We start from the raw sequence: 12402 nt of genomic DNA on the forward strand, positions 1-12402 counted from the left end.
TGATTCGCCCCGCTAATGTCATTGGCCGGTTTCCTGTTCATGGATTAAGCATGGTCCTAGACTAAAAGGAAAGAGTCAATGAAGACCACAATAGGAAAAAATATTTAGTCCGGGATTAGACTTAATCCCTGTACGGGAAACTGGGCCCATGTGTTCAACACACAACACAACTCACATATGACGATAAGATCGGTTTGCAACCAGCACTGTGAATTTCAATCAGCAATTGATCTGCATGGAAACCTTAACTTTGGGCCAAAAAAAAACAGAAAATGTCATCAAACTGTCCAGAAAAATATTTTAAACTTAAGTAAATTGATCAAACTTTTACTGACATCAAAAAATTCAACAATCTGATGATGACTCTGTATGGATAATCAATAGTTATGAATAATTAAAGAAGTAACCATGGTTGTACCACATGTGTGAATGTGTGCCAAAAACTGCGCTTTCTCTAAAAGCCACTTAAGGCTGACTCAAAAAGCGAGTGAATCCCCATAGACTCTCATGTTAAGATGCCCAGCTTCACAGCAGAAATAAATATATTTACAGCTTGGAAAGGATAGATATATTATTAGCCTGGTACTTAACACTGATTAGCAAGTATATGCACATGTGCCTAGTACCTCCAAAAGCACAATATGCTGCCCAAAATGCTAATGCTGAGCCTTCAAAATGCAGGTCCAGAAACCAGTGGGTGACATGTACTGAGCAGATCACAGTGAAGTTGAACCATAGTTTCTTTTAATCAAATTACTGCAATACATGAGTGTTGAGTGGAAGCTTGTTTGTGCTGCTGGAAACAACAAAACATCATAAGGCAAAATTTTCTGTGTTTCCTTTTCAATTAATGACAAAAACATACTCTCACACACTCATAAATAACAAACCAGTGAAATAAACTGGCGTGTTCTGATAATAGTGATGTTTGGTTAGCTAGCAAGTTGCCCAGAAGTAGATTTGTGAACTACAATATGGGGATAGTTTCATACAAAATAAATACCACAGTCACTCCTTCCAGGTTTTCAGACAATTGGTGCATATTCAGCATTACCCACAGTCACAATGGTGACAATTATGATGACTTGATAACTTAAGTAAACATAAGTCAACAAAAAAAGAAAAGAGATGCAATTCAGATCAGCCCACTTCTGTAATGAATCAAAAATTGGCCACAACGAATGCTGTAAATAGTATCTCCTTCAATTCGCAGGGTAATCTCTTCTCAAATAAAAAGAAAGTTGCTTGAACGGTTCTTTGGAGGATTCAGTAAAACACCACAGACAGTAAATCAAGTCTGTCTGCAAGGGAACAGCAGCGTCTACTGAAATTGGTCTTCTTTTCTAGGTCACAGAAATGAATAAGGTAAATCACCAAGTTGTAATCTGGCTGCTGTCACCTTACTCCACGACTAAAGGCCCTTATCAGTGTTGACAGTGCTGAAGCCATTTTGTTTGCGAGGTGTAAATAATGTTACACTGGTCATGAAGTAAGATAAGGTGTTTCATGAAATGTGAGCCCTAACACATTTTGACAGGTGGCTGATATTTGGTACACGGGGGGGGGAGAGCGTCGGAAATGAAATACAGAAATGTGCAGAATCCATGAGATACCAATGCAGAACTGGGACAGTGCATTTGACACTGAGGGTGTTGTTGATATCATTGTGTTTTTGTTTAGTTTTTTTTTAGAAAATGTGTGAACAGCAGAGAGCAGCAAGAACTACATATTTATTTATACACAAGCCATTATTACTTTTTTTCACATGGTATGATGTGTAATTTACCAAGACTATAATCATCAGAAAAAAATGGAGGAGGAAGTGGACAAAAACAAATGGCTTTAGGTATAGCTCCCTGGTAGCAGATTTTGGATTTGTCTACTCCCCTCCCTTCATAATAAACTCCTTGTGTTACTCGCCCTGCGAAGGAAGCGTCTAGCAATAGGCTTCTTAACAGGAAAGAAAGCCACGTCTGCCCTGTGATTTGTTATTCAGTGAACCGCATCTCTGGAGAAATGGATTTACTGGCATGCCCTCTGCAGAGGGATGAAGGTCAGCCCCTACCTTGGAGATGCCATTTGCAGCACGATACAATTGTTAATACTCAGCTTTGAGAAAAGCGAGCAGAAAAACATTCATACCCATTTGGAATTCTGGTGATGGAGAGAGATGAATAGAGAAGGGTGGAGGGATTAGGAGGGCACAGGCATAGCTGGTCTTGTGGTTTCTTTCTTTCTGAGCAGTGCTCTGCAGTTTCTTACACTTGCTGCTACAACCTGCTGCCGTTTTGTGAGAGAAATATTAGAACCGAAGCAGCTGTCAAATCACGTGATTTGTGAATTGCTCACCAAGCTTAAAGGAAAATTTCACTTTTGACCCCAACAATGTGTGAGGCCTCACAGCGAGGGGGTGGACATGTTTGGTTTTACACCTGGCAGTGCCTCACCTTTATTTGCATGTACATAGCCTGCAGCCAGCAGGTTGTTGAACAGCATATCACTGAGATATTGCTGAGGGTTTAAAGCCGTAGCTTTGCAAATCCTTTATTTAGTTTTCTAGCTTGATTTAAAAAAAAAAAAAAAATTGATACCGGTTTCATATTCATTTATAAAAGGGCCGGCAACAGCCAGCAGTTAGCTTGAGTTAGCATAAAGATGGAAAATGGGGAAAATAGCAAGATTTGCAAAGGCACATAAAGAGCCACCTATGCAAACCTCCAGTGCAATGTAATTATGTGGCACAGAATGGTTTTTTTTTTGCATGTTTGAATTTGAAACACTTCATATGATAAGCAAAATAGCTTAAGGATCAGGGAAAGAATGTGTTGAGCTGAAACTACAAGGTGTGAAATGACAAGGAAAAAATGTGTAATGATGACGCAAAATGCCTTAGATACTTAGTACTGTGCAAAACTGAGCCACTATTTCACACACTGCTCAAAAAATTAAAGGAACACTTTTTAATCAGAGTTTAGTATCAAGTCAGTTAAACTTCTGGGATATTGCTCTGGTCCGTTAAGCAGCAGAGGGGGTTGTTAATCAGTTTTAGCTGTTTTGGTGTTAATAATATCAACAATAGGTGGGTGGAAGGGAAACAATGAGACAACAGGTGGAGGCCACTGACATGTTTTCCCTCCTCAACCTTATGGACAATTTATTCACTAGTTTTGTATTTGGCTAGGGTCACTGTCACTACTGGTAGCATGAGGCGATACCTGGACCCTACAGAGATAGAATAGATAGTCCAAGTCCTCCAGGATGGTATATCAACACTTGCCATTGCTGAAAGGCTTGCTGTGTCTCCCAGCACAGTCTCAAGAGCAGGGAGGAGATTCCAGGACACAGGCAGGTACCCTAAGAGAGCTGGACAGGGCTGTAGAAGGTCCTTAACCCATAAGCAGGCCCAGTATCTGTTCTTTTGTGGAATGAGAAACAGGAAAAGCACTGCCAGAGCTACAACAAGACCTCCAGCAGGCCACTAGTGTGAATGTCTATGACCAATCAGAAACAGGCTTCACAAGTGTGGCCCAATGTTCTCTAGTGAGCCCTGCGCTGACTGACCAACACCGTGGAGCCCGATTGGCATTTGCCATAGAATAGCGGAACCACTGGCACCCTGTGCTTTTCACAAATGAGAACAGGTTCACCCTGAACACGTGACAGACGTGAAAGTAACATGACAGTGATACATGGCCCTCATAGGACAGCAATGCTTCAAACACATAATTATTTATTAGAATATGTTATATTACCATAGATTAAACTGCAACACAATATAAAGTATTTAAAATTAGCTCAACCTTAAACATCTGCAGCAGGGTTATTATAGTTAACGAAAACGAACGAAATAACGAAAACTGAAATTGAAAAAACATTGTCGTTAACTGAAATAAATAAAAACTACAATTAAAAGAAAAAAACGATAACTAACTAAAACTGTATTGTGAGTTTAAAAAACTAACTAAAACTAACAAATTATTGTGGATTGATCATTTTTCCGCTCTCCGAGTTTAAGCTGGGAGCGCCGTCGGGCAGCTGTGTGCGTGCGTGTGCACGAGAAAGCGGCAGAGTCGCTCTGAACCGACCGGGTTCAGAGCGACTCTGCCGCAAGGCTGTGATGAACCTGTTCCGTTCTTGTGCGTTTCCGTCTACTTTATCAGTGAGAGAATAACAATCAGGAATAAAAATCAAAGCGTCAGGACTCACAAATGTCAGCAAATTCCTGGAGGGAGACTGCTGTCGGAATGGACGTGAGGAAATGAAGGAAGTGGAAAAACAGGGACAAATATGTTTGCAGCCAGAAAACTGAGCACAAAGAGCCAGGACCAAAAAAAGTCCCAGCTGGCACCGCAGCACACGACCACAAGGTAATTAACACACACAACACACACAGCTACACAAGCATAAATGCGGACATGAGGTCGGATACTTCCGTAGGTTGTGTACAGAGGCTGCAAAGACCCTGCAAGTCTAATCAGCGAGCATCTAACCAAGCTAACAGAAGCAGCTTCGGGTGTTGGAGAACATCAGGATGCAGCTGGATTTGACCTTTGACTCCTTCAAAGAGTTTGTTTTTGTCAAACACCACATGTAGGTGTTGTTAATCTACTGTGCTGACGCTGAACTTTATTGAGAGTTTATTGTAGAATTTATTGAGTTTGGGAGTTCATGTTTTTCTTTGTTTCTCCCTGTTGATGTTCAGGTGTGTCCTAATTATTACACATGTAGTGCTGCTGTCTTGTGAACTGTTGGTTGTTGAATATATTTCTTTATGGTATCTTTTGTTGAGCTTTTATTACACAATAGTCACTTTTGCACATTGAATCTTGCACCTGACAAAGTATGAAAATACTAAAACTAACGAAACTAAACTAAAACTAAGCATTAAACCTAAAATAAGAACTAATAAAAACGAGCAAAACCACTCTGAAAAGTAATTTAAACTAACTGAATTAGAGAAAAAAAAAAGTAAAACTAACTAAAACTAAACGATAATGTAAAATCCAAAACGATTATAACCCTGATCTGCAGTCACATTTTATTTGCATAGAACCTTTCCTGGAAGTTAATGCAGTTTAAACAGTCTAAACTGCTTCACACAAGCACACAAGCCAATATGACATAAATAATAAAACAAATAATATAAAGTAATAAGTAACGTAAAGAAATTCATGTGCCCCATAAGTAGAATAAGAATAAAAAAAACATATAAATGTAAAATAAACATCCAAGAAATCAAAAAAGATAGAAATATTAGACAAAATGTTACGGTTTTCAGATGGGAGTCTCAAACAGGATGCAGCAGTTAGAAAGTAAATAATCTTCACTGACACAGTCACCAGAGAATATTGCATCAACAAGGGATCATTCAACAGGAGCCAGTATGCAAACAATCCAGGACACAAGACAAAAAAAACAAAAAGGGCGGGGAGTCAGCCAGGGGATCCAGTAAACAACTCAGCTGACACACCAGGGAGGATTTGTGTGACAAGAGACAAGAAGGGTAAGTATGAGCAAACAGCATAAGTATGCAAACAAGTGCACATTGCCAAATGAGAGTAATGGTACCACATGATGTACAGTAACAATCTGGTAAAGAGTTAGAGAAAACCAGGGCTAAATACTGCAGGTGAGTGAAGATGAAAAACAGGTGTGCCAACTCTAGGGCTTACAGAGAATTGTTCAAAAATGAGAAAATATCCAGTGAGCAGCAGTTCTCTGGGCAACAATGCCTTGTTGATGTCAGAGGTCAGAGCACAATGCTGCCTCAACAGTAACTCAAATAACCACTCATTACAACCAATTTATGCAGAAGAGCATCTTTTAACATGAAACACATTGAACACTGATGGGTTTCAGCAGCAGAAGACCATACCAGTTGCCACTCCTATCAGCTTAAAACAGAAAACTGACAAAATTGGACAAAAGAAGATTGGAACAAATTGCCTGTTCTGATGAGTCTCAAGTTCTGCTAAGAATTTTGGATGGTAGGGTACCGATCTGGAACTGATGTACTAATCCTCTGATGGGAGCATCCAGCAGGATAATGCATCATGTCACAAAGATCAAATCATCTCAAACTGGTTCCTTGAACATGACGATGAGTTCATTGTACTCAAATGATTTCCACAGTCCCTAGATCTCAATCCAAGAGAGCACCTGAGGGATGTGATGGAACGGGAGATTCACATCATATCTGCAGTAAATTATGTGATGCTGTCGTGTCAATATGAACCAAAATCTCTGAGAAATGTTTCCAGCGCCTTGTTGAATCTGTGCCATGAAGAATCAAGGCAGGTCTGAGGGTATAAAGAGGTCCAACCTGGTACTAGGAAGGTGTACCTAACAAAGTATGTGGTGAATAGAAGAGGAAGATAAAGACAGATGGTGGGTTGGCACTAGAGGATGAGGGAACTACCAAAGAAGCATCATAAAATATGATAAAATATACAATAATCAAAATTTTCTAATAAGTGAATTAAAAATAAATTCTGCATAAAAATGCATCATGCACATTAATGCCATAGTAATATTAATAAACTTCATATATAACAGTAAAACAAACACCAGTGGGAGAGTTTTTTTTTTTTTTACAGAAGAGGTACTTTTGCTTTTGTAAAATTTGCATAGTATAGTGGGGAGTGTTCACAGTGGGGCACTGCTACTTTTATTACAGGAAACTGACTCTGCTCGCTTTCTGTAAAAGTCACCACAAGACACTGATATATATTTAGTGTACAGACATGAGAGTTGTTTCAATGTCCTCGTCCAACTCTCTGCAATAAAGAAAATAAGCACAAGTCCCAAAGTTCTGAATTACTTCTTTAAGCAAAGTTCCTTCCCTCGTATACAAGTTGAAATAAGAATAAGAGCACACTGTCTCAGTTTGATGTAATAATTTCATTGCCTTGCTCAGAGCTGTTTTGAATATGTAGGACAAGGTTTTGCATAGAAAACTTCAGCTTCAAAAAAAGTCTTCTTCAGCTTGTCATATGCCCATGAAGCCATTGTAACACTGTCACTGTGCTTTATATGATTGCTGCACTGTTGCTGCACTTTTGCTTTACTCCCCGGAGAAACAGTTTGGAATCTCATAAAGTATTAATTCATTTGAGATGTACTGTAGGATGCTGGTGCCTCTCAAACTATATAAGTGACTGACAATTTTCATAATTGTAAAACACATGCAGTTTAAGTATTTTTACACAAAGCAAAGAAGTACACAAAAATACCACCCAGAAAGGAGAGTTTAAGACACTGGTGTGTATTAGGTATCATCAAATCATAATGTGTTCTCTTGTGTGCTTGTTTGTCAGTTGGTCATCTCTAAGTATAATGGTTTTGTAATATGCCCAAACAACAATAACAGCATTCATAACATTTTATCTCACCAGCTCAGTTTGTAATTATCAATAAGATAAGAGGAACCAAATGTCCGATGTACAGTGAACAGTCTTTGACCTGCTTTGTCCATGCTGTACTCAGGTAACAGACAACAAATGGTGAGAACACTGCACACACAAATTATTAAGTCAACTATGGAAAATGTTTAAAGAACAAAGAGGAAAATTTGACAAAAAAATACAATGTAAATGTAAAATTATGCTGTATTTTGTTCACATTAACAGAAAATTGCCAGAAATCTCATATTCAACCCCAGCAAGCTCCTGGTTTGTTACTACATTCACATGAGTGTCAATGTTTTTTCTATTCTTGCCTATTACAAATAAGTAAATTAAAACTAAATTAAAAAGGACGGTGGCTCTTAAGGTGGTTGTTTTTCTGGTGTGCCTCACTTTAGAAGTCCTTAAAAAGTTCACGCCCACACCCCACAGTTTTTTGTTAATCATTAACAATAAAAAAGGATCCAAATTACCCATATAATACTAAAACAGAAGTCACCAAGATAGATCAGAAATCACTAGTTTATTTATTTTCCCCACAATTAAATTAATCAGAGTTTTGCTCCTTATTTTTCCCCTGGTGGCTTTATGTCTCACTAGTATGGAAGCTTATTTCCACCAATAAAAAAAAAAAAATCACAATCTGTAATTGTTTTCTTGAAACTGTGAGTTACTAAGTTGAAATTTTGAGTTAACTCAAAATTTTGGGTTATTTTCTCGAAATTTCAAGTTGTTATCTCAAATTTTTTGAGTTAATAACTCGAAATTTTAACTTAGCACTGCCAATCAGGAAGCTCTGAGAAAGAGGTCATTTCCTTGTTACCCGGAAGCAGATGACGCCAACGCATGCCACAATACATACCAACAGCCAGGTACTCTTGGGGGTCTGGGCGATGCCAGAGTGTTTGAACGATGCAGTACGAAGGCTGTATGTACACAAAACATGGCGATAGTGGAGGATTTCAGGCTAACAAAAAACTCCAAAAGTTGCCGATGTCACTGGGAAAATTCACTAGATTTGTCGCTAGTCGCTTTTTGGGTAAAAAAACTCACTAGGGGGGTCTGAAAAGCCACTAAATCTAGCAACAAAGTCGCTAAGTCGGCAACACTGGATGTACGGATCACAGAGCTTCCTGATTGGCAGCACTAAGTCGAAATTTCAAGTTATTAATGCAAAAATTAAAGTGCAAAAGTTACAGATGGCAATTTTTTATCATTTTTTTGAGTGGCGGAAACAAGCTTCCATACATTACCTTTCAAGTGCATTGTGTTGAATCAGCCTCACTGGTTGAGCATGACTAAGAGCACAACAGTACTCGATTCAAGGACTTTAGTTACCAAGGCACCGCTCACCGATGCTGTGATTCTAACTGTCACAAAAAACAGGCAGGCGTGCAGATGAACACACAGACCCCGAGCTCACATCTGATGACAAAAATCAACGTCACTCAGACCCAAGGGGAGCCCAGCAGACTCATGGATGCAGAAAGTATAATCAAGATTTAATCCAGGTTTAATTCACTCATTTCCTCTCTTCACCTTCGCCTCCTGACACCCTAAAGTCCCATATACCACATTTGCTTGTCTAGTATGAGAATTTTAAGTGTTTTTACACTAAAGGAACACTTAAACATTACCCCCAGTTATGTTTAATGAATGTTTACATTTAGTGTGCAATGGACTTTGCACGTTTTTGGTGTGACATGATTTTGCCAAAGTCTCAAGAATCAGAGGTTCTGTTAATGGCCATATATATGTATATTATACTACTGTATATTCAATTAATGATCATTCAGACTTGACATCCCAAACAGTCAATCAAACTGCAATAGTCTGCTAAAGCACAATAGGAAACTGAATCAGTAATAACATAATGTTTTCCAACTGTTTCCAATGTTTTTCCAACTCAGTACTGCTGCTTGTGCTTGTTAGTCTCAGTGAATATGGTATAGTAAGCAGAGGGAAAGTGAACACCTGGCTATTAAATCCCTTGCTTTTGTCAAACTTCCTTTATGTCATGGGCCACATACCCACTTTGCTCTTAGGCTTCCCAGACCATTGAAATTCACCTTTCTGTTGATGTAAAGAAGTTTAACTACATATTTAACCCCTCAGATAAGTGAAGTTCCAACAGTACATCTCAGGTATCATATAATAAAGATCTGCTGCTGTAGTAAATTAATGCAATTTGTCCGCATGACTGACATGATGGCTTAAACTGTAAGAAAGCAATGTGAAAAATTACAAAGGTCATTCCCCAGATTGTCCTGTAATTAAACAACAGAAAGCTTTTGTTAATTGGCAGAAAATGTTCTATTTTTTCAATGTGGATCCACTTTTTAAAATAACATAAATTTATATAGTATTTAGTGAAAAAACAAAAACTTTTCCGTCATTTAATTGTTTATCTGTTATGTAATTACTTTGGTGTAGTAAGAATGGTCCCAGAGTAGGCCTCTATCAGTAGGAAGAATCTGTAAAACTTCTAAAAATACAGTTAGAAGTCCAAAATTTATGCCCTTCCCATTTTCCAAAGCCATCCAGTGGGCCAGATTGGAGTCTTTGCCAGGCCGATTCTAGCCCCGGGCCTGTTGGACACCCCTGCCATACCATATACCTTTGCAACTTGCACTGAAATTTATTTTGCATCTCTTAGACACTTCTGATTAAGAGATGTAAAAAGATTTAACATTGATGCTTTTAGATAATTTAATCTAATTTTATCTATTTTTTTTAATAAATGTGGGGGTCACTGGTTGGTTGAACTGGTCCCACCTTATAGATATGTACACAGCATTTTAGGAGGTGTCTAATGTCTGCAGAATCTGTATGCAAATAAGCAGATAAGTCTTTGGGCACTTTTTTTTAAATTGCATTTATTTCATATTTACATATTCCTTTATATTTATTATATTTCATAATCTTCTTGTTCTTATTAATCCAGTGTGGACCTCTGGACTGCCATGCTTGCTGCGTGTTTATGCAGGAATATGCAGTTGTCACTGAGGGAAAAACCTGTGTGGAATTATTTGACAGAGCTTGATTCAATTCAATTTTATTTACTTTACCAGTCCTAACTTTTGACTGGTAAAGTAAATAGCGCCAAATCACAGATGTATCAAGGCGCTTTATATTGTAAGGTAAAGACTCTGTAATAATTAGAGAGAAAACCCATCAGTCAAAACGACCCCCTTTGAGCAAACACTTGGTGACAATGGGAAGGAAAAACTCCCTTTTGATAGGAAGAAACCTCCAGCAGAACCAGGCTCAGGGAGGGGTGGTCATCTGCCGCGACCAGTTTAGTTGGGTGTTTTCAAAAAGGAGGTTTTAAGCCAAATTATAAAAAAGTTTCCTAGTTATCCAAACTTTAGTTACTCTTTGGTCTTCCTTCCTTTGCTTCTCTCTGTGTGGTTTTGGTAGTTCTGGCACCATTCCATGGTTTCCCCCAGATGGCAGCAGAAGAAGCATTTTCAGGGGCGCTCGGTGTCACCGAGAAGAAAATAATAATAATAAGAAAAGCAAATACAGATGAATATCTGTATTTATTTTTCTTCTTTTACTTTGTTGTGAGCTCAACTCCAAGGTGCTGTTGCTGCTCTCTGAAATTTGACTGTAGCGCCTTTTTAACAGAGATCTGTTGTCACAGTTGTGCCTTTTTTTCTTATCTGGGAGACGCATGCCTCAGGACTTATTACATCATTAACCTCAAATCTCTTTCTTTTCAAGCCAAGCTTGATAAAGGAAATGGTGGATTCTTGGTCACTGACCAAATGGTCAGTCAGTCAATGTCCATTGGCTCCTTGGTGGATTCTTGGTCAATGTCCATTGGCTCCTCGGTAAGTTCTCAGTAACGCTTCCAAGGCTGCAGTTTTCTGATGATGACCCGCTTTTTCTCAGATGCTGAATTTTTTGTTTTCTTGAAACGTTCTTCACCTTTAAAATAGCAGATCTCGACTTCATCATGAAAAGACACAGACTTCTTCTGGCTTCCTCTATTGAAATAGGAAAACTGGTCAGAACGGACAGCCAAGCAGGATTTTTTAGGCATTTTGATACAAATGTCCATTGGCTCCTCAGTGAATTCTTGGTCAATGTCCATTGGCTCCTCGGTAAGTTCTCGGTAACGCTTCCAAGGCTGCAGTTTTCTGATGATGACCTGCTTTTTCTCAGATGCTGAATTTTTTGTTTTCTTGAAACGTTCTTCACCTTTAACATAGCAGATCTCGACTTCATCATGAAAAGACACAGACTTCTTCTGGCTTCCTCTCTTGAAATAGGAAAACTGGTCAGAACGGACAGCCAAGCAGGATTTTTTAGGCATTTTGATACAAATGTCCATTGGCTCCTCAGTGGATTCTTGGTCAATATCCATTGGCTCCTCGGTAAGTTCTCGGTAAGGCTTCCAAGGCTGCAGTTTTCTGATGATGACCTGCTTTTTCTGAAATGCTGAATTTTTTGTTTTCTTGAAACGTTCTTCACCTTTAAAATAGCAGATCTCGACTTCATCATGAAAAGACACAGACTTCTTCTGGCTTCCTCTATTGAAATAGGAAAACTGGTCAGAACGGACAGCCAAGCAGGATTTTTTAGGCATTTTGATACAAATGTCCATTGGCTCCTCAGTGGATTCTTGGTCAATGTCCATTGGCTCCTCGGTAAGTTCTCGGTAACACTTCCAAGGCTGCAGTTTTCTGATGATGACCTGCTTTTTCTGAAATGCTGAATTTTTTGTTTTCTTGAAACGTTCTTCACCTTTAAAATAGCAGATCTCGACTTTATCATGAAAAGACACAGACTTCTTCTGGCTTCCTCTATTGAAATAGGAAAACTGGTCAGAACGGACAGCCAAGCAGGATTTTTTAGGCATTTTGATACAAATGTCCATTGGCTCCTCAGTGGATTCTTGGTCAATGTCCATTGGCTCCTCGGTAAGTTCTCGGTAACTCTTCCAAGGCTGCAGTTTTCTGATGATGACCTGCTTTTTCTGAAATGCTGAATT

Source organism: Archocentrus centrarchus, chromosome 10, assembly GCF_007364275.1.
Source record: "Archocentrus centrarchus isolate MPI-CPG fArcCen1 chromosome 10, fArcCen1, whole genome shotgun sequence".
Taxonomy (NCBI): Eukaryota; Metazoa; Chordata; class Actinopteri; order Cichliformes; family Cichlidae; genus Archocentrus; species Archocentrus centrarchus.